The 21311-nt window shown below is 41.7% G+C and overlaps 1 protein-coding gene across 3 annotated transcripts in view; it reads left to right on the top strand.

The window, feature by feature from the left end:
* The first annotated feature begins 20488 nt into the window (after positions 1-20488).
* Positions 20489-21311, top strand: part of ACSL4 (acyl-CoA synthetase long chain family member 4) — a 79598-nt gene continuing 78775 nt past the window's right edge. For all 3 annotated transcript variants that reach the window (XM_038588058.1, XM_038588057.1, XM_038588056.1), the window contains exon 1: positions 20489-20676. The gene's annotated coding sequence lies outside the window, so the exon portion shown is untranslated. The remainder of the gene's footprint in view (positions 20677-21311) is intronic.

Here is a 21311-nt window from a genome sequence, read left to right as displayed (position 1 = left end):
TTTTCTTTCTCCCAAGTCAGTCAGGATCTGATAAAACCCTAATGGGCTAGGCTCTAGTAAAATAGATTCTTAGAAGGCAGGCATTGTTAAGAGGAACAGAATGTTCTGGCCTATTTAGAAATGGTTACATTTCCCTTCCCCCTACTGGAAGCCTAAAGGGCTTTTCCTCTTTTCTTCACTTTAAGAACTGGGTAGAGCAGGACACCTGGGTGGCTCAGTGGTTGGGTGTCTGCCTTCGTCTCAGGGTGTCATCCTGGAGTCCTGAGATCGTCCAGCATCGAGTTCCCTGCAGGGAGCCTGCTTCTATCTCTACCAATGTCTCTGTGTCTTTCATGAAAAAATAAATAAAATCTAAAAGAGAGAGAGAGAGAGAGAACTGAGTAGATCTCCAGGAGGTAAAACTCATAAAAGTGTAGGATCCCCTCTGGGATTTTTAACTCTCAGACTTGTCCATACACTAAGCCTCCGGTTATTCATTAATTGCAATTCAGGTCTTTCTACCCCAACACTGGTTCCTGTGGAGGTTTCTGCTTTGCATATCTGTTAGGTAAATCATGATTCTCTGTATCTGCCTATCTGTCTCTCCAATTTGGAGGGCAGCATTTTGCCTTGAGATCTCACTTCTTTTGTGCATCTAAGAATTGTGGATTTTTCAGTTTGTTCAGCTTTTTACTTTTTGTTAGAATGGAGTGGTGACTTCTGAGCTCTTACATGCTGGACTGGAAACCAGAAGTGCCTGTTGTGGTTTTAATGCCACCTTCAGTGTAGGTATTATCTCTGCAGTGTGTAGATAAAATTTTAAAGACAAATGAAAGTAATCTGATTTGCATTAAAGAGTGAATTGCTTACTGAAATATGGGCAGGGTAAAGAGATAGGCATTTCACTGGTATTAACTGTACAATTGATCAAGTAGCTATCATTCTCCCCAGGCAAAGGTTAAGTTTTCTGTACAAAAATGACTTCAACTTTATTTGATGACACTGTTGGCAGAGTCTTCCATGTGTGGAAGGGTGACCAAAGAGTCTCATACGTGATACAGTCCTCTCTACACTCATATGTGTCAGGAAATCTATCTGCCATTTCTGGGGGCATCCACAGCTCATAGCTCTAAAAGTCTATCCCACTTTGCATCCATCCTTCCAAAACTTCCTTCCAAACTCTTCCCCAACATGAATCTTCTGCTCCCATCAGGCCAGTCTCCAGACTCTCCTTGACATACCATGTTCATTTTCAGTTTCTGCGGGCACTCATATTGACTCTGCTTCCAAGGAGGCACTCTGCTATACTCTCTGCCCTCCTTTAGTGTCTGTCTTACTCAAATCCAGACTTCTTAAAAGTCTCCATTATGCTGGCCTTTCTGGACTTGTTCTGACACCACTGCATTTAGCCCATCTGTTTTCTTTTATAGTTTCCTCTGCTTTATGTATGCAAGTCTTGTCTCCACAATAAGGGATCAGATATCCTATCTCTTTCACACCCTCCATAGCACCTAGTACTGTGAAAGGCACATAGCAGCTTCTGCTCATTGATGACTTGCTTGTCATTTTCCACATTGGCGTGCCTAGTGCTGTGGATATCTGAAATTCTATAGTAATGGGAAGGTCCTGAGAGCTCCGTTTTATTTTGACTTTATGGCATTTTCTTGGGGAGAGGGGCTGCCTACAACTTGCACTTGCTATGTGGAAACTGTTGGAATGTGCATTGGGTTTAGTATAATTCCACTTACTTTCATTCTATGACCTCTTTTTTTTCGTGACCTTGGTGTTTCATCTGACTTAAGGACAATGATGTTAAGGCGTCTGCATGACTCAGTTGGTTAAGTGTCTGCCCTCCGCTCAGGTCATGATCTCAGGGACCTGGGATGGAGCCCGGCATCAAGCTCCCTGCTCAGCAGGAAGTCTGCTTCTCCCTCTCACTCTGCCTGCTGCTCTCCCTGGTTGTGCTCTCTCTCTCTCTGTCAAATAAATAAATAAAATAAAATAAAGACAACTGTGCTATAGTTTATTAAAGAAAGCGTAGACCCTGGACTCATCTAAAGACTGATGTTTCTTTACCACCATTTCGGCTTACGTAATCTCCCAAGATATCAATTTTAAAATCTTCATTTTCTGCTTTCTCTAGATAGCAGAATTTGTCATTAGTTTTTGCTTGTCTATCACCACAGATGTCTTAGGATGTTTTGTAACATGTCTGTGATAAAGTCTGGTATATGACCTCAGTACTGTTCCTATTTTCTTCATGCTTTGCATGTCGTCTTGTGAATATTTTCCAGTTTGCACCCACAGACTTGGATTTTGGATGAATTACACGTTAATTGAGAAACAGATTAAAAAGTTATTCCAAAGACATGTTTTGAAATTCCTCATTGGGTTGTTAGTCCTGGTTGCAAAAAAATAAATGTGAACCCACTACACAGCCTTTCATATCCTTAGTGATAGAGGAAAATTGTCAGAATACCAAAATCTACAATATAACCGACCATAGTATTATGAAACCTTAAATGGATCTTACATGAATCAGCAACAAGATATGTGGCTAGGGTCCAGGAAATTTGTGCTAAATCTTTGGTCAGTTAATAACATAGTCTAGAAATCTTGATGTTCACTTAAATTTTTTCTGCATCTGCCACAATGCAAAGAGCATGAATACTTCTATTCCATGTTAACTAAACAGTTTTCAAAAATGAAACAAAGAGGGACACCTGCGTGGCTCAGTGGTTGAGCATTTGCATTCAGCTCAGGTTGTGATCCCAGGGTCCTGGGATCAAGTCCTGCATAAGGCTCCTTGCAGGGAGCCTGCTTCTCCCTCTGCCTCTGCCTCTGCCTCTGCCTCTGCCTCTGTGTGTGTGTGTGTGTTTCATGAATGAATAAGTAAATAAAATATTTTTTAAAAATTATATGAAGAGCAAATAATGTCATAGTTATCCAAGAGTTACAAAAGTGTTTTTTATAAGTCTTTTTTTAAATTTTATTTATTTATGATAGTCACAGAGAGAGAGAGAGAGAGAGAGAGAAGCAGGCTCCATGCCGGGAGTCCGACGTGAGACTCGATCCCGGGTCCCCAGGATAGCGCCCTGGGCCAAAGGCAGGCGCCAAACCGCTGCGCCACCCAGGGATCCCAAGAGTTACAAAAGTTTAGATTTTCAGTAAAGTAGTGGTTTGATGAGACACAGTTTCATAGAAAGGATCACTGGTCATTGAAAGAAGCAGGTGGCTCCCTGTGGGAAGTGTTTATAAAGGGATATTTAGAGCTTACCAAGGTGGATAAAGCTAAATGACTCTTCTGAAGGAGTATCCATACTGACTTAAGACAATCTCAGGAAGACTAACTCCAGGGAATTTACAGAGGATGAGAGCTATAGCCAGTTACTATGATGTTAGATAAGACAGCTTTAAGGACTCAGTAGAAACCTCAGTAGAATTCTTTTAGATCTGAGAGAAGACTGATAGCTGAGGCATGGAGCAGTGTTCTTCTATAATGGAGGTAGGCTTAAGAAGTCCCAGTTCTTATTAGAAGCGAGCTCTAGAAAACAGGAATTATGTAACATTCATATGGCAGACTTTTCCAGCTGGTGAAATGAGATCACATGAACTCTACTATCCAAACTTCATCAGCTGCAAGGCTCCACCTGCTCGCAAAGGAATTTAACCCCATTCCAAAGACTGTCCAGTTATTTCTGACCATTCTCAGTAGGGTGGCAGGGAGTAGGAGGGGTTACCACATGTGCCTATAAAAATCTCCCTCACATTGTTATAGTCAGGACTACTAGTCAAGGCACCTCATCATTGCCTCCATTGCTAATGCCTTTTGTGCAAATAGCACAGAAGTTCTAGTCCTCATGGTATTGAGATCTGGGCCCTTCACCCAACTTTATATAAATTTTGTCACTTTGGCTCGAAACAGCAGAATTTGAGCCCAGAGTCACAGAGGGGCCTTCATGAAAATGGTGCCTTCAGCTTTTGGCTCTCCCTTTCCGACTGGGCCTTGAACCCAAAGGGCTAGCCAAAGCATCCACAATCTACTTTCCCTCTATTCTTTCCATATCTTTCTCTTTTCTGTGTGCCCCAGAAAAAAAGAAAAAAAATCCAACTTACTATTCTTCCTTCAACCCAAATTCTAAAGTCTCCATGCATTGGAGCACCTGGGTGGCTCAGTGGTTGAGTGTCTGCCTTGGCTTAAGTCGTGATCCCGGGGTCCTGGGATCAAGTCCCACGTCAGGTTCCCTGCATGGAGCCTGCTCCTTCCTCTGCCTATGTCTCTGCCTCTCTCTGTGTCTTTCATGAATAAATAAATAAAATCATTTAAAAAATTAAGTCCCCATGCATACAGACTTATGCCAATAGGTAAAGGAAAGGGGGGAGGCAGCCTGGGTGGCTCAGCGGTTTAGCGCCCCTTCATCCCAGGGTGTGATCTTGGGGACCCGGGGTCGAGTCCCTCGTCAGGCTCCCTGCATGGAACCTGCTTCTCCCTCTGCCTCTCTCTCTCTCTCTCTCTCATTCTGCCCTCTGTGTCTCTCATGAATAACTAAATAAAATCTTTTTTAAAAAAAAGGAAAGGAGAGGGGAAACAATCACCTAGTCTCTTTCAGATGAAGTTCTAGCACCAGCTTGAGCCCAGCCAAGATACTCTTTTATGCATATAATAAAAACATAGGCTATATTTCCATCATGGCCTGAGTGGGAAGGGGAAGAGCATATTGGAGGAAGGAAACAGTGATATTAAAGGATCCACCAGGGCACCTTGATGGCTCAGTGGTTGAGTGTCTGCTTTCCGCTCAGGTTATGATCCCGGGGTCCTGGGACCGAGTCCTGCATCGGGCTCTCAGCAGGGAGTCTGCTTCTCCCTCTGCCTATGTCTCTGCCTCTCTCTGAGTGTCTCAGATGAATAAATATAAACATTTTTTTTTAAAAAAGGATCCACCATTTTGGAAAGAGAATTAAACTTTGGAAGAGTCGCTGACTTTCTTTGTCATCCTTTCTTACTGCTCTTTTTCATTTTCTCAGGCTTAATTTCAATATTGAGCCCAAGTCTTTTGCTCCTTCGTCTTTAGATCCAAAAGAGGACAGCAATTAATTAGTCTTCATGGCAGAATAAACACTAAGGTGAGTTCTCATCACCAAATACTATGAAAAGTGATTGATGATGTTAAGTTTGGCAGAACCCTTTATCTTAAATTAATACTATTTCATAGCCAAAGCTGAAGCCTTTTGTTCCATAAATCAGTGGGATATCTCACCAGGTGAAGCAGCCTTAAAAGGAACACAATATCACTTCCAAACTACAGTTATGACAATGGCGAAGACGTGCAAGTCACCCTTTTTAATTAGTCATTTCACAATGAAGATTTTCAAACAGTGAAAACCATTAAAAAATAATCAAATAGGCCAACTATTGAAGGAGAAGAATTTATAGACCTGATTTATTAGATACTGTCACCCATGAGGAAAATTAAAACGAACCCGACTTCAATTGGTGTGCCATGAATTGCCAGACAAAATTAGAGACGAGGAAATTTTTGGAGGCTGTGGGTGGCAACTCAGGAGATCTTGACATCATAAGAAAATTCCTTGATCCTCAAGAGTTGCTGACACCATGGCAAAGAACCTGGAGTTGGTAAAATATAAAGGCTGGAAAGTGCTGTACTGAGAAAGCAAACGGGTTTCATTGACCTAGAACAGTGGCTCTCAACTGGGGGGAGATTTTGCCACCTAGGGGACATATGGCAATATCCGCAAGCATTCTTAACAATAATCTTTTTAATTTTCATAGTTTTAGAACTATAAAAAGTTGCAAACTCAGTACAGAGACTTCCAAATACCTGACCTCTATTCTCTCTATTGTTAACATCTCACATCAGCACCATATATTGTTATAACCAAAGAAACAACATTGATACATTATTACTAACTGAAGTTTATGCTTTATTCAAATTTCCTTAGTCATTACCTAAGATCCTTTTCTGTTTCGAGATCTCATCAAAGAAACCATATTGTATTTAGCCATCCTGACTCCCGAGGCTTCTCTTGGCTGTGCCAGTTTCTCAGACTTTCCTTGCTTTTGATTACCTTGACAGTTTGCAGGAATATAGGTCCAAACTTTTGTAGAATGTTCCTGAATTGGGATTTGTCTGATGTTATTCTCTATTCTCATGATTAGAATGTGGCTATGGGTTATTAAGAGGAAGGATAATAGAGGTCAAGTGCTGTCCTCATCGCATCATATCTAGTGCTATCAACATGACTTATCACTGATGGTGTTAATCTTGACCACCTGTCCAAGAGAGTGTTTATAATGTTTCTTTGCTCTAAAGTTATTTTTTCCCCATTCCATACTCTCCTCTTTGGAAGCAAGCCACCACACGCAGCCTTTATTTGCAGGGTGAGTAGTTATGCTCCATCTCATCGAGGGGGGGATACATACATAAATTATTTGGAATTCTATGCGGAAGATTTGTCTCTTCTCCCATACTGATTTATTCATCTTTTTTTTTTAAAAAAAAACTGTATTTAGCATTCATTTACACTAATATGAATGCCTAAATATTTATTGCAGATCTTTTAATTTGTTTAAGGTTTTATTTTTTTAAATGATCTCTACACCCAGGGTGGAGCTTGAACTCATAACCCCGAGATCAAGAGTCATATGCTCCACTGACTGAGCCAGCCAGGCACCTTCCCACCCCCATTTTAATTTTTATAATCGGGTCTGGGGAGGGTGATTATGGCATCTAGTTGGCAGAGACCGGGGATACTGGTCCCATAATCTGCCGGATAGATCATCTGACCCCAAATGTCAATGGCACCAAAGTTGAGAAACCCTGCTCTAGAGCCTCTGATGTTCTACTCTGTTAGATGTTGCATATGGAAATACAATTCTAAGTTTATAATTGAAGTCAGTGAATAAAAGTTGTGTTTTCAGAAAACTTTATTGGAATGCATAAAAAGAGTAATTCTTTTGGTGTCATATAAACATAAAGCAAAAGATTTAGACCCTCTGAGGCTCCACATAAACAAAATGAGCTGAAAGTTGAGGCAGTGACCCAGATTATTCAAATGCAGTGGTATCCTCTCCTTACCACTGTGCCGTTGAAGAAAAAAATTTGTTCAATGTGTATGTATTGGTAGTCTGCATTGAATGAATTCACTGAATATTTACTTAGTGCCAGTGCATGAGTTCAGGGAATCAAGAGAGGCTTTGGAATGAGTCTGGAGGTAGTGGGAAATGTGAAATAAAAAAGAAAGTGCCATTTTCTTCAAAATCTGCCTTCTCTGTACATGGTACCTTTTCACTTCCTTGTCCTGTACTAGAACAATGGTACTCAACCAACACCAATGTCACTATTTCACACACACACACACACACACACACCCTAGACACTTATCAACATCTGAAGATGTTTAGGAGCAGTCACCACCTTGGGGAAGAGAGGGGTGCTACTGGCATCTAATGGGTAAAGACCAGCTATGCTGTTAAAGATGCTATAATACACAGGACAGCTCCTCAAATAAAGAATTCTCCAGCCCCAAATGCCAATAGTGCCAAGGTTGAGAAAACCCTGGACTAGATGGGAAGAAAACAGTCTTCCAGGTTGATCGCATTAATTTCTTACAACCAGAGAGAGGCATAGTTGTCTTGGTATATCCCCTTTTAAGGTGTGTGTGTGTGTGTGTGTGTGTGTGTATGTGTGTGTTTCAACAACCCCTTTTAGCTACTGTTTTGGCCAAGTTACTATTGGTGTTGAAAGACATTTCTTATCATAGGTGTACCTGAGTGAAATTAAACTTTTTACCCTAGCCTATAAAACTCTGAAAAATCAGGCCTTCCCTACCTTTCCATCTTCTTCCCATGCCCCTCTGCCCTTGGTTCTCTTGACCGATCCAGCTGCCCGAGGCCCACGGCCAGATTGGTTTTGTGTCCTTTGCATGTGATGATCTCTGTCTGGACTACTCATCCTCCAGCTGGGTGGGCAAGGCTGGCTCTTTTTCATCATTCTTATCTCAGCTCAAACATCATCTTCTCAGCAAAGCTTATCACCTAAATCTAAAGTACAGTCCCTTCCCCCGCCACACACATACCTACTCTTGATGTCATAGTTTTATGTTGCCCATAGCACTTAACACTTCCTGAAATTATCTTGTTTGTCTTCTATATTACCATGTAAGCTTCCTAGGGGCAGGGACTTTGTCTCTTTAGCTCAGCTTGAATCTGTGCGCCCACACCCAGTCTGGCACAGAGTCCGACTAAATAAATATTTGTTGAATGACTGAATGGATGAAGGCAAGAGTGGGGAATAAATATTTAAAATTTCTGGAAATTCTGAATTTATAGGGAATGTTTTACATTCCATTAATCTCGTAATATAAAATGGAAATCAGGGAGTAAAACTTCAAAATACAGAATTTTTAAAAAGATTTTATTAATTTATTCATGAGAGACTCACAGAGAGGCAGAGACAGAGACAGAGGGAGAAAGGAGCCTGATGTGGGACTCGATTACAGGACCCCAGGATCATGACCTGATCCGAAGGAAGTCTGCTCAACCACTGAGCCACCCAGAACACAGAATGTTTTAAAAGAGCCATTTGTAGGGGATCCCTGGGTGGTTCAGTGGTTGAGCGCCTGCCTTCGGCCTGGGGCGTGATCCTGGAGTCCCGGGATCGAGTCCCGCATCGGGCTCCCTGTGTGGAGCCTGCTTCTCCCTCTGCCTGTGTCTCTGCCTCTCTGTGTGTGTGTCTCTCATGAATAAATAAATAAAATCTTAAAAAAAGAACCATTTGTAGTTTGAATGCCCCCTTAATTAGGAACGCACTACATAGTATATTAATGTCATCAAATCATAAAATGGTTATAACTTGCTATATTGCATGTCAATGAAGATTTTATTCAAGTAGTTCTGAATGTGGTGTTGCAGTAAAACCTAATTTAAATTTTCTTCCTAGATTTCTTTCCTATTTAAGAGAACCAGAAAAACTCATGAGGACGGGTGAAAACACCTCTGCTAAAGCTGTTAGGTTTTAGGACTTAGGCTTTCAGGCAGATATAGAAAACATTAAGTCTTAGGAAACAAGCCAAAATGGGATGAACAAGAAAAACACCCTGCAACTCACTGAACATAAATTTTACCTCCAGGGAGCTTTGTGTACTCAATTTTATTTCCAGAGATATTACTATCAGCAGTGTCTTCTCCAATGCTTCATTTCATGAACTTTTAAAAACAGAAAGCTCATAGGCTTTGGCTTGGTTCTTTCAATACCATGTTCTTTGGTTCTTGGTTCTTTCAATACTACATGGAAAAGAAGATTTTCCATGATTTATGGAGGTGAAATTTACATAGAATGAACCATTTTAAAGTATATGATTCAGGAGGCACTTAGTATGTTCACAATATTGTGCAGCCATCACCTCTGTCTAGGTTCAAAACATTTCCATGACTTTGAAGTAAAATCCTGTACCCGTTAAGCAGTGTCCTCTCACTCAGCCTCTGGCATCCAGTATTCTGCATTCTGCCTCTATAGATTTATCAATTCTGGATGTTTTGTACAATGGAATCATCTCATATGTGGCCTTTTGTGTATGGCCTTTTTGACGTGTACCAGTGTTTCATTATTTTTATGGCCAGATAATATTCCATTGTATGGGTGTGCCACATTTTGTTTGTCCATTCATAAATGGATGGGCATTTGGGTTATTTTCAGTTTTTTAAGCTATTATAAATAATGTTGTTATGAACATGGGTGTACATGTGTTTGTTTGAGTACCTGTCTTCAGTTATTCTAGATCTACACCTTTGGAGTGGAATTGCTGAATTATATGGTAACTCCATGGTTCATTTTTTGAGGAACAGCTGAACTGTTTTCCACAGCACCTGTACCATTTTGCATCCCAGCTGGCAGTGTGAAAGATTCCCATTTTTTCCCATATCCTTGTCAACACTTGGGATTTTTCTTTTTTTTAAAGAGCTTTTCTAGTGGATGGGAAATGGTACTTCATTGTGGTTTTGATTTACGTTACCCCAAAGACTAATGATGCTGAGCATCTTTTCATGTATTTATTGGTCATTTTCAATGTAGACTATTTCCGACTTCAGAATATTTCTGAACTTTTATGGTTTCTTTTAGACAGTGTGGAAGATAGAAAGATCAGAAGCAGACAGGAATGAGAGAGCTAGCGTCACAAGATTCTATTTGGCAGATGCCCCAAATGCCTTCCTGGCCCCCACCCCTGAGAATGTCACATTTTCCACAACAACGGAAAGTTCCTTTCTGATAGCAAGTCTCACAGACCTTGAATATTTGCTGATACAGTTAAATAAAAGAGTGGGAATGTCATAAAAGTAGTGGACAGGAAATAAGGAAAGCAATCATAGACAGGACAAGTTGACTATCAACTTCATATGTCCACTAGGTAAGGAGGACATTCCAACCCGGAAGGGACGTTTCTAGAGTGGGCTGAACACATGCAGGTAATTAACAAATATATTAGAAAAGTTTGTGGGGTTTTTTTTCTTTAACAAAATAAGTAAAGGAGAAAAAAAACCCACCTTTCTCATCAAAATTTCTGCTTGCTTTCTCAGATATGTTCCACAAAAATTAAACAGATCATATTTTCCTGTTTTCTTTAGTTATTCCTGACTTTTTTTTTTAATCCAAGCAACTCAGAGCCCTTTAATAGGTGTGGTTTGGGTAACTGTGCTACAGTTAGATTATCAAACTGCTGGGAAACGGATATGAGGTAGACAATGTGGCAAAGTAGGATGAGCTCTGAGCTGATAGTCAGGAGGTTGGTGACCCAACCCTCTTGCACTGAAATGACTAGTTTTGTAACCTTGAATAAATGTCTTAACCTCTTGGAGACCACAGTGTCCTCATTTGTAAATACGTGAATGACTGGACTCTCAGTGATCTTCCCAGTCCTTTACAGCTCTGAACTTCTATTTGAGAAGTTCATGTGTTATGTACTTTAAATTTCAAAGGCAGATGCGTACCCTTACTTTGTTTGTGCGTATAGAAATGAAAACTGTTGCCTCAGTTCAAACCTTTGTATCAACAGAACAAGTTTAAAAAGGAACAAAGAAAAAAAGGCCCAGGGACACAGGCTTCTAAGTTCTGAAGCCAGGCTTCTCTTTGTGTATTGGCTGAGTGCCTCCGTACACTCGTATGTGTGATGATCTGCCCTCTGCCCTGAGGTTTCTTAATCTCCGTTTTGCAATGTGTGTCCTAGATGTTTGTTTATCAAACTGTGTAACTGACTCAGACAGGGCATTGCACTGTTTCCTAGTCAATGGCCCAAACATTTCTCATCAGAACTTTTTCAGTCTTTGGTTCTGTAACTTTTGTGAGTTCACATGAGGGTACCTTGACTTTCACTTAGTCTGATGGTGCATTTTATTTTCTGCCAGAGGATACTGGGTTTTGAAACTTTCCCCCCTCTTTACTTGTCGGGAATATTGTTGTAAATGGTTAAGGTGATTCTGTCCTGCCAGCACAGGGGCCTCCCTCCAGCCTGTCTAACACAGGTTCCGAGGGAGCTCTGGGTCATCTCATTGTCAGGAGAGTACAATTCACTACTTCAGTCCCTGATGAGGAGTCAAGAATTTAAGATCTATCTGAGAAGGGTTATGTTACATTTAGGTACCACACAGCATGAGCTGGTTTATAATCTTCGGATTAAAATCCAGAGGCAGAGGCAGAGGCAGTGCACTTGTGATGAGCACCAGGCATTGCATGGAACTATTGAATCACCATATTGTATACCTGAAACTAATATTACACTGTTAACTGGAATTTAAATAATGATTTTTAAAAAAAAAGTAAAATACGGACACCTGGGTGGCTTAGTGGTTTGCCTTTGGCTCAGGGCGTGATCTTGGAGTCCCAGGATCGAGTTCCACATAGGGCTCCCTGCATTGAGCTTGCTTCTCCCTCTGCCTGTGTCTCTGCCTCTTTCTTTCTGTGTCTCTCATGAATAAATAAATTAAAATCTTAAAAAAATAAAAAATAAAATACATACATACAGAGCCAGTGGAAACAATGAAGGCATGGTCTTTGCATTAATATTTATCTCCAATGCTAGAGGTTTTTCAGGTTAAAAACAGTAGTAGGTAAGATAAAGGTCTTATTAAAATTTATGATCACAGAACTCAATCAGGGAACTGATCTGATCTGCATTATCTGAAGACCTGCTTTTGATATTTTTATTACCTTTTGGCTATTTCTTTTCTGTTAATTTACAGGCATACTTTCCTTTTGTGCTTTCCTGGGGTTTCTGTGTTTTGTGTCTTTCTCTCAGCCCTGGGTCAGCTTGTTTATTTCCAAAAAGCAGCCGCTTCTGCAAAAGGCTGGCAACAGGGGGTCTGAGCGAGGGAGATGTCATTGCAGCTGAAGAGACTCTTATCTTAGGTTGGTGTGTTCTCTTCAATTAAACGCTCCATCTCCGACATTTTTTTCTCCAGTAGGAGGTCAGAATATTGTACTCCTGCCAAAAAACTCCCCAAACTTGAATCCTAAACAAAAGAAATAACCCCTCTACCCTGAATAAAACACTATTTTGTGTTGGTGACCTATTTCAAAAATCATTATATTTAATTTGATTCAAAATTACTTTTACAATTTTACAGCATTATCAGTACATGCATTTGTTTTCTTACTGGGGTCTATTTATCAATGGGACTATCACTACAAATTATTCTTCTCAGCGTCTATCAAAAATCAGAGGAAAACTGTTTTGGCAATATGAGACAATTACCTTTAAATGGATCATTTGATTCAGCAAGTCAACATCTAAGAGCTATTTAAGAAACTAATTAGAGAGACGTGCAAATTTATATTCATAACAGCATCACTTATAGTACTAGAAAAATTTAGAAACCAACCTAAATGCCCCACAAACAATAGGGCACTGGTTACATAAATTATGTACTATCTATATGCTGGAATATTATGCAGCTCTAAACATGGTTTTAAAATAATTTTTAGGGACACCTGAGTGGCTCAGCAGTTAAGTGCCTGCCTTCTGCCCAGGGTGTGGTCCTAGAGTCCTGGGATAGAGTCCCATATTGGGCTTCCTGCATGGAGCCTGCTTCTCCCTCTGCCTGTGTCTCTGCCTCTCTCTCCGTGTGTCTCTCATGAATAAATAAATAAAAATCTTTAAAAAATAAAATGATTTTTAATAACATAGGGGAGAGCCCACTTTAAATGTCAAGTGAAGAGAAGCACACAATACTATACTATTGAGCCCTGAACAACATGGGTTTGAACTGTGTGGGTCCACTTATAAATGGAATTTTTTCGATCAATATGGCAGAGCACTATAAATGTATTTTCTCTTCTGTGATTTTCTTAATAATGCTTAATTTTCTCTAGCTTTATTGTAAAAATATAGATGTAATACATGTAACATACAAAATATGTGCCAACTGTGTTATCTGCAAAGCTTCTGGTCAGCAACAGGCTGTTAGTAGTTAAGTTTCTGGGGCATGAAAAGCTATTTGTGGATTTTTGACTGCATGGGGCATCAGCCCTCCTACCCCCCCATACTGCTCAAGAGTCAACTAGATGTATAGAATGGTTCCAATTTTGGAAAATATATGCAAAATAAAGAACTGGTAAGAAATACATCAAAATATTCATAGTACCTCACTCAAGGCAGTAGAATTGTGGATTGAAAGAGCACTCTTCAGGGGTGCCTGGCTGGCTAAATCGGTGGAGCACATGACTTTTTTTTTTTTTTTTTGAGCACATGACTCAATCTCAGGGTCGTGAGTTCAAGCCCCGTGTTGGGTGGAGAGTCTACTTAAACTTAAAAAAAAATAAAGAGCATTCTTTATATATTTTTGGTGCTTTCTATGTTTTCTATAGTGAATAGTTATTACTTTTAGAAAAAATGTAAAATTATCAAACATTTTAATGAAAGGAAATGAAACAATAATGAGAGTATTGTTTGCCTATTGGATTGGCAAGATTTTTAAATATTGATAATATTCAATGTTTTCAAGGATATGAGGAAAATGGCACTCTTACATATTCTAAGTAGGAGTATGCATTGGTTTAGTCCTTTTAAAAGACAACTTGACAGTGTCTTTTAAAATTTCAAATGCACATAGCCTTTGACCCAGCATCATTTTCACTTAAGGGCTTAGCTACATAGAGATGCTAGAGTAAATACGCAAAGATACATGCAGAGGGATATTAATTGGAGTATTGTGAAGAATTAGGGGAAAATCCTGAATGTTCATTAATAGGGATATGATGAATACATCATGATACATCCATGCTATGGAATATAGGGTAGCAGTAAAAAAGAAAGGATGGAGCTTAATTACTTAGCTACCTACATACAAACATAATACCATGGAATGAAGTTTGTGATATATTATTAAGTGGATAAAGTGATTTTAGAGCAATATGTATAATATATTCTCATTTTGAAAAATAAGTATATATGGAGCACTTGGGTGGCTCAGTCAGTTAAGCGTCTGCCTTTGGCTCAGGTCATGATCCTGGGGTCCTCCTTGCTCAGCAGGGAACCTGCTTCTCTCTCTCCCTCTGCCTTCTACACCCCAGGCTTGTGCTCTGTCTCTGTCAAATAAATAAATAAAATCTTTAAATAAAGAAAAATAAGTATAGTGACCATATATGTGCATGGCAAACATTTGGGAAGATGTGTATCATTGTCTACAGCTGTCATTATCTGTGTAGAGCAGAATCAGAGACTCTTTTACTTCATATACTTCTATTTGAACAAAATAAGTGAACATGTGCTTCTTTCGTAAGAAAAATAATAATAGAGATAAGCTTACCATATGAAAATTTGCTTAAAAATAGTCTTCCAGGAACGTATTAATCCATAGACAGTGATGCATAGTTACAAAGAGTTTGGACAATTTTATATAAGGCCTAATTTGCATCATGGCTCAATTAAGAGAGAAAACTGTTTCATAAACTGATCTGGATCACCATATGTAATGTTTTGCCCAGAGGCAACAAAATCCAAGTTGTTGAACTCTTTCATAAATACTTGCATGAGCTTGCAGAAAGTTGAGGTTAGGCGTACCTGGGTGGCTCAGTCAGTTAAGTGTTGGCTTTCAGCTCAGGTCATGATCTCAGGGTCCTGGGATTGTGTCCCACATAGGGCTCCCTGCTTACCCGGGAGTCTACTTCTCCCTCTCCCTCTGCCCCTCTCCCAGCTTGTGCTCTTTCTCTCTCTCTCAAATAAATAAATAAATAAATAAATAAATAAATAAATAAATAAATAAATAAATAAATAAATAAAATCTTTAATAACAATTGAGGTTAGACCCTGATTCTGAAAGCTACCCATATAGATGGTCTGGATTAGATACATAGCTAAAAGTGACTCAAAATCTATGAGTTCACCTTCCAGGTATTCGCTTTAAATGTCTTTTTATAGGAAGGGTTCCCTCTGTGTCTAATATAGAAGTAGGATATTCCAAAATGAGAATCTGTTTCTATTTTAGATGGGCTTATGTGATAATGAGATTGATATGTGAAATATTACTTGTTCAGCCATACACACGTTTTCCTCTGAAATAATAATAGTATCTACCTTGTAAGCTTACTGTGTGGGTAAAATGAAATAATGCAGGTAAAGTGTTTGGGGCAGTGTCTGGCACAGAGTGAGTATTTAAAGCTGGTGGTCATTGTTATTTAAGCACATTGCTAAAGACTTTCCATTTGAATGACAATAAATTGGCCTAGACCCGGTGCCACATACATCCAAGTGAAGTAGACAGTTTTATTACAGCATTTTAGTTGGGAGAAGGATTGCTTTGAATAAATGTTCCAGGCTTAAGCAGAGTGAATATGTAGGTATAATGAAGGGGTTTGTCCATTTCACAGAAGGCATTAGCAAAGGGCATATTTAGAGGATTGAAGGGAATGGAGGTTAGCGGGCAGGTCAGAGTGATTTAGTAAATGAAAGTGAATGTGGTGGTTGTAGAACACTTAAGGAATTTAGCCATTGGCTTTAAAGAAAGTCATTCCATAAACAGGAGAATCTGAAGAAAGGTTGATGTGGTGCAAATGGAAGGATGAGAATTTTGGTACCGGCTTCCTTTTTTTCTCATCTGTAAAATGAGGAGGTCGAAGTTGGTAATTAACGGCCACTGTTTTCTCCACACTTATCATAAACCAGGCTTTTTACAAGCATGGTTTCATATAATCCTCCCTCAGAAGAGCCCTGTGAAGGAGGGACCATTATTAGCTCCAATTTACAGATGAGGAGGCTGAGGCTTCGAAAAGATTATGTAACTTTGTGTAGGGTGGTCCGTGTCCAAAGTCCACATGGTTTCCATGATGCTAGTCTGCGCTCTGAGGGGCCTCCCGGCTCTAGTAGTCAGAGATTCCTAATAAGGGACATTTGAAAATGTTGTCTCTATTTGCTTTGTCTTTTAAGAATGGGAGATGAGGAGTGCCTGGGTGGCTCAGTTGGTCATCTGCTTTGGCTCAGGTCAAGATCTCAGGGTCCTGGCATTGAGCCCCACATGAGGCTCCCTGCTCAGCAGGGAGGCTGCTTTTCAGTCCCCCTGCCTCCCCTTTCTCTCTCTCTCAAATAAGCAAATAAAGTCTTAAAAAAAAAGAATGGGAGATGAATTAAATATTCTTGTATGTGAAACGGCAAGGAAAATGAAGAGAGGTCAAATATGAGTTATGATACTAATGACCTTTCTTTTCCCCTGACATTATTGGGCTAGAATCACTGCAGAAAGTGTGCAAAAATACACTAAAGGTAATGTCCACTCAGATCTGATGACACCCACAGCCCATTTCATTTGCCTTTGGCGTTACAGATAATCTGAATACTTTGTTCTTTCTGTCCCTTTTGGGAATGTTGCTAAAGCAATTTGCAAGGACACTGTGAAGGATTTTATTTAGAGGGGACAAGAGTTCACTTTGAAAAGACCCAAGAAAGAATTAGTAAGAGATACTGAAGTCAAGTTCCATTAAAAAAAACCCTGCTGGGATTCTGATTTGGACTGTACCAGCTTTATCGATTCATTCAGGAAGAATTGAGTCTTTACAACACTATCCCCTTCCATTCAGACATGTTGGGGGACTTTCCCTTTATTTTGGTCTTTAGATTAATATAAAAATCTGGCAAATGTGCTAGACTGAAAAGAAATAGTTGTTTGAAATGATAAAAGGATCATTTCTCAAATGACATTTAGATCTAGATACTATGCCTCTGAACAGTTTTGAATGGGGTAGCTTGGGTTATTATTTATGTTCACAGTAAGATCATCTCCTGTCTAGGTTTCTGATTTCACTAGTTGTTTCAAACACGCCATCAAAGACAGTATTTGGCCTGGTGATCAGGCCTGAAAAAAAAATAAGGCCTTGCTAATGGCAAAACATAACATAGCTTGTCTGTGCAAATATTATTGTAAAGTCCTGCTGCTTATAGTTGGACCACAGGGGGAAGTCATTATTTCACAAACCTGTGAAGTATGTTTAACACACAAAAGCTCGTTACACGGTCAATGAAGAACAGTTGTTTTCTGCCCTTCCATAAATAACTAATGCCAGGAGAAGCTTGGCTATCTGTTTCAGCTTCTTGTTACAGGAGAATAAAATGAGCAAGGCCTAAGTATCAGTACCTACAAACAGAGCTGTCACGTTCAATGCTACTTGGTTTCAGACAGCTTCATTTTCATGCTTTTAGTGCTTTTTATGTCGTAATTTGAATCTGTCGACCACACTGTATATGTTTCCGTTTTCCATTTCCATATGTTTATCTATTCTGTTTCTTTTTTTTTTTTAATTTTTATTTATTTATGATAGTTACAGAGAGAGAGAGAGGCAGAGACACAGGCAGAGGGAGAAGCAGGCTCCACGCACTGGGAGCCCGACATGGGATTCGATCCCGGGTCTCCAGGATCGCGCCCTGGGCCAAAGGCAGGCGCCAAACCGCTGCGCCACCCAGGGATCCCTCTATTCTGTTTCTAATTGGGTTGGCAGTCCTGGGTAGGACTTAGGACCAAGGACGCCTGATGTCGTGGCAAATGCTGTAGTCCAGGAGTCACGAGAACTGTGGTAGGCGATCCAAGCTCTAGTTAGTTGTGGGACACGGAAAAGTCATTTCACCTGAATCTACTTCTCCACCTGTAAAATAGGGATAATTATCCCTTGTCTTCCTAATTAGTAAACAATTGTGGAAGTGTTCTCCTTAAAATGTCAGGCAGCTGGCTGGGGGAATGTTTTGTTCCTGGGTAGGAGTGCTGGAGGGTTTCTGATGACAAGAAGTTTGACAAGGTTTGTTTTGGCCTTGAAAAGATGAGAAAGCAAAGTTAGAAATTGTATGGATCCATTTGGTTTCCTTTTTGGAAATGTAGCTCTTCTTCCATCTTCGTCCTGGGTGTGGTTAACTATAGAGCAAAGGGGAGATGGAGTATATGATTAAGGTAGCCAGGACCATCTGCGTTAATGAATAACTTAAGTGATAAAGATTTTAAACAACTGAAGTAGTTTCTGGGTCTGATAACTCAGTCTATGTCATTAGTACATATATATATGTATGTGCATAGTATACAGAGTCATACATACCAATAAAAGCTGAAAGCTTTGGGCTCTTTATACCTTGTAAAGTTGGAACAACTTCACTAAGCTAAGGAGATTACGTAGTTGAAGAGGTCTGGGCTAAATGACAGATTTGGTAGAGATGGACAAAAGTACCATTTATTTATTCATCCATTCATTTAGAGAGGGAGAGGGGACTGAGAGAGAATCCTCAAGTAGACTCCAAGCCCAGGGGCCATCAACAGGCTCTATATCATGACCCTGAGATCAGGACCTGATCTGAAATCGAGTGGGAGGCTTAACAGGCTGAGCCACCCCAGGGAGGGGGGCCCCCTGACAAAAGTACTCTCTAATGACAAGTGCTTCCTGGTCCAACAGATTGACTTACATGCTACACGGGGTCTGTCCCGAGTCTGTGTTTTAATTCCCTGACTAAACAGTAAATTTGTTGAGGGCCGGGATGATCATTCCTCCAATTTTATTTGTGTTAACACTGCGGTGGATGACAGTGTTCTGTACCCTGCAGGTACCCAGTGAATTATATATCTGACAAATGATTACTTATTTCTAGTATTACAACAAGATCTCATAAAATAAACACGACGAACTTGTTGTTTGAAGTCCCGAACTTTCTAGGTCAATCTCGAAAAAGGAAGTTCATGAGTGCTATAGTAACATTTGTAGATATATTATATGTAAGTGGGTGAGCCTGTTGTAAATTGGCTAAGTAATCCCAGTTCAGAGTAAGTAACACTCAAGAGCTGTCTGTAGCACTATGCTCTCTAATTGTGGGCCCCTGACCACGCATAGTGTCACCTGGGATGTTTATTTAAAAATCAAATTTTTCAGCCCCACTCAGATCCTAATCATGGTATCTGGAGGCTGTTTGGAATCTTGCAGTCACCCATATTTTAACAAGCACCCCAGATGCTCTGGATGCATAATAAAGCTTAAGAATGACTCTCGTCTATAATCTGGAGGGGTGACAGACACGTGTACTTCTATGGGAAGATGGAAAACAGCAGGAGAAATGAAATGTCCACCACCAGCAGGAAGAGGAAGTTAGTCCTCCATTATGCATCAGGGAACTTGGAAGAACGTCGGTGTTTTACTTCTTCTGGTGATAAATTCTTGGCAGTTTGTCGCGGCTCATTTACAATTGTGGTCTATCCGTTTGGCAGTCCAGAGACAGGTCACCAGAATCTTAACTTTTAACAGCAATTTCTCAAATCTCTTGGGAACGGTCTTTGTAGGACTTGCCCCTAGGCTACGATCATGGCCAGGAAAATGTCATCGTGCTGCAGTGACTTCTCCTTATCAATTGTGGGTCTTTGGCCATGTCACCGCGGTGGAAAGAAAAGGCAGCCAGTGAAACACAAGCGGGAGGGAGCGGGTGGGGCGGGGGTCTTTTAACGCGGCGAGAGGCGAGGTTAAAGGAAAGGAGGCAGTAGCTCCGGCTTGGAGGAGCAGGATGCCTTTAATCAAAGAACAGGATCTTCGTCTGCAGAAAGAGCAGCAGTCCAGAGATGAGTATCTCTAAAGGGCAGCTGGAAGATGACCCGAGGGGAACTTTCCTCCCGGGGCTGAGTCCTAGGAAGCGAGCACAGGTGCGGGCGTGGGCGCGCTCCAAGCCTCGCTGTAATCAGATAGTTGCTGGGCCCTTCCGAAAACGCAGTAGATAACGCGGCTGGCCCGCCCGCCCAGCGGCTCGGAAGCCGGAGCGCGAGGCTGCGGCGAGCCAGCAAGGAGCCGTTAGCCGACTCGGGGAGCCGGCAGCGCCCCTCCCCTCGCCTTGGGAAGCCCGCTGGGCCCCGCCTCCGCGGCTGACGTCCGGAGCGAGCGGAGGCGGGAGCGTGGGTGGGCCGAGACGTCGGCCGCCCGCGATTCGGCCGGCTCAGCCACACCACCGCGCGCCCCCGCTCCGCCCGCCCCTCCGGGCGCGTCTTTTCCGGGCTCGCGCCGCGGCGCCTCGTCCTGCCTCAGCCGGCTGTCCGGGTACGCGCGCGCCGCTGCGGCTTTTTCTCCGGCCTCCGCGGCGCGCCCCTCTCGTCCCAGCCAGCGCTAGCGGGCACGCGGCTCTTCCGTGGGCTTCCCGAGTGCCAGGCGCCGGCCGGCTGCGAAGACACCGCGGGCCGCGTCTCGGGTGAGTAGCCCTCGCTGCTGACCCCCCGTCGTAATTAGCACCCGAGCTCTGGCCGCCCTACTGTCCCACACCTGAGCCCTGCCGGTGAGGTGGAGGGGATGTCCCAGTTCCCGGAATACGCTCGCTTTTTTCTGGAGCCGGGCCGAACTATCGGCCCGCCTCCTCCCCGCCCCAACCCCAGTCACGGGGCCCGGAAAGATTTCCTAGGGTCTCTGCATCTTCTCCGCAGAGGTCCAGGGGCCTTGAGAACCCGGCCTGCCTCTCTTCCTGCCGCCCACCGCTCCCCACCCTGCGAGGGCCAGAAGCATCCTCCCGACAGGGCTCCGGTGCTTTGCCCTGATCCTTTCCGAAAGAGCACCTCAAGTACTTGCCAGACCTCCAAACGACCTTTAGGGCGCCTCTAGACTTCAACACCATCTTGTCCCCGCTGCGTTGCTCTGGCTCCGAGGGCTAGGGAACCTATCTGGCCTTAGCAGCATCCGCCCTTCGGATTTGAGGGATGCCCTGGCTTCTGATCTCCCTTTAGCTTCCGTATCTTTAGGTATGTTGGAACACGGCTGAATTCTAGCAGAAGCACGCTCATATTTCTTCCTGTTTTTTTTTCTATCTACATCCCTGTCCTCATGAACGCTGTA

The sequence above is a fragment of the Canis lupus genome, chromosome X (genome assembly GCF_011100685.1).
Source record: "Canis lupus familiaris isolate Mischka breed German Shepherd chromosome X, alternate assembly UU_Cfam_GSD_1.0, whole genome shotgun sequence".
In the NCBI taxonomy this organism is placed as follows: Eukaryota; Metazoa; Chordata; class Mammalia; order Carnivora; family Canidae; genus Canis; species Canis lupus.
The sequence above is the reverse complement of the archived record's forward strand: the minus strand, read 5'-3'. Positions and strand labels throughout refer to the sequence as shown.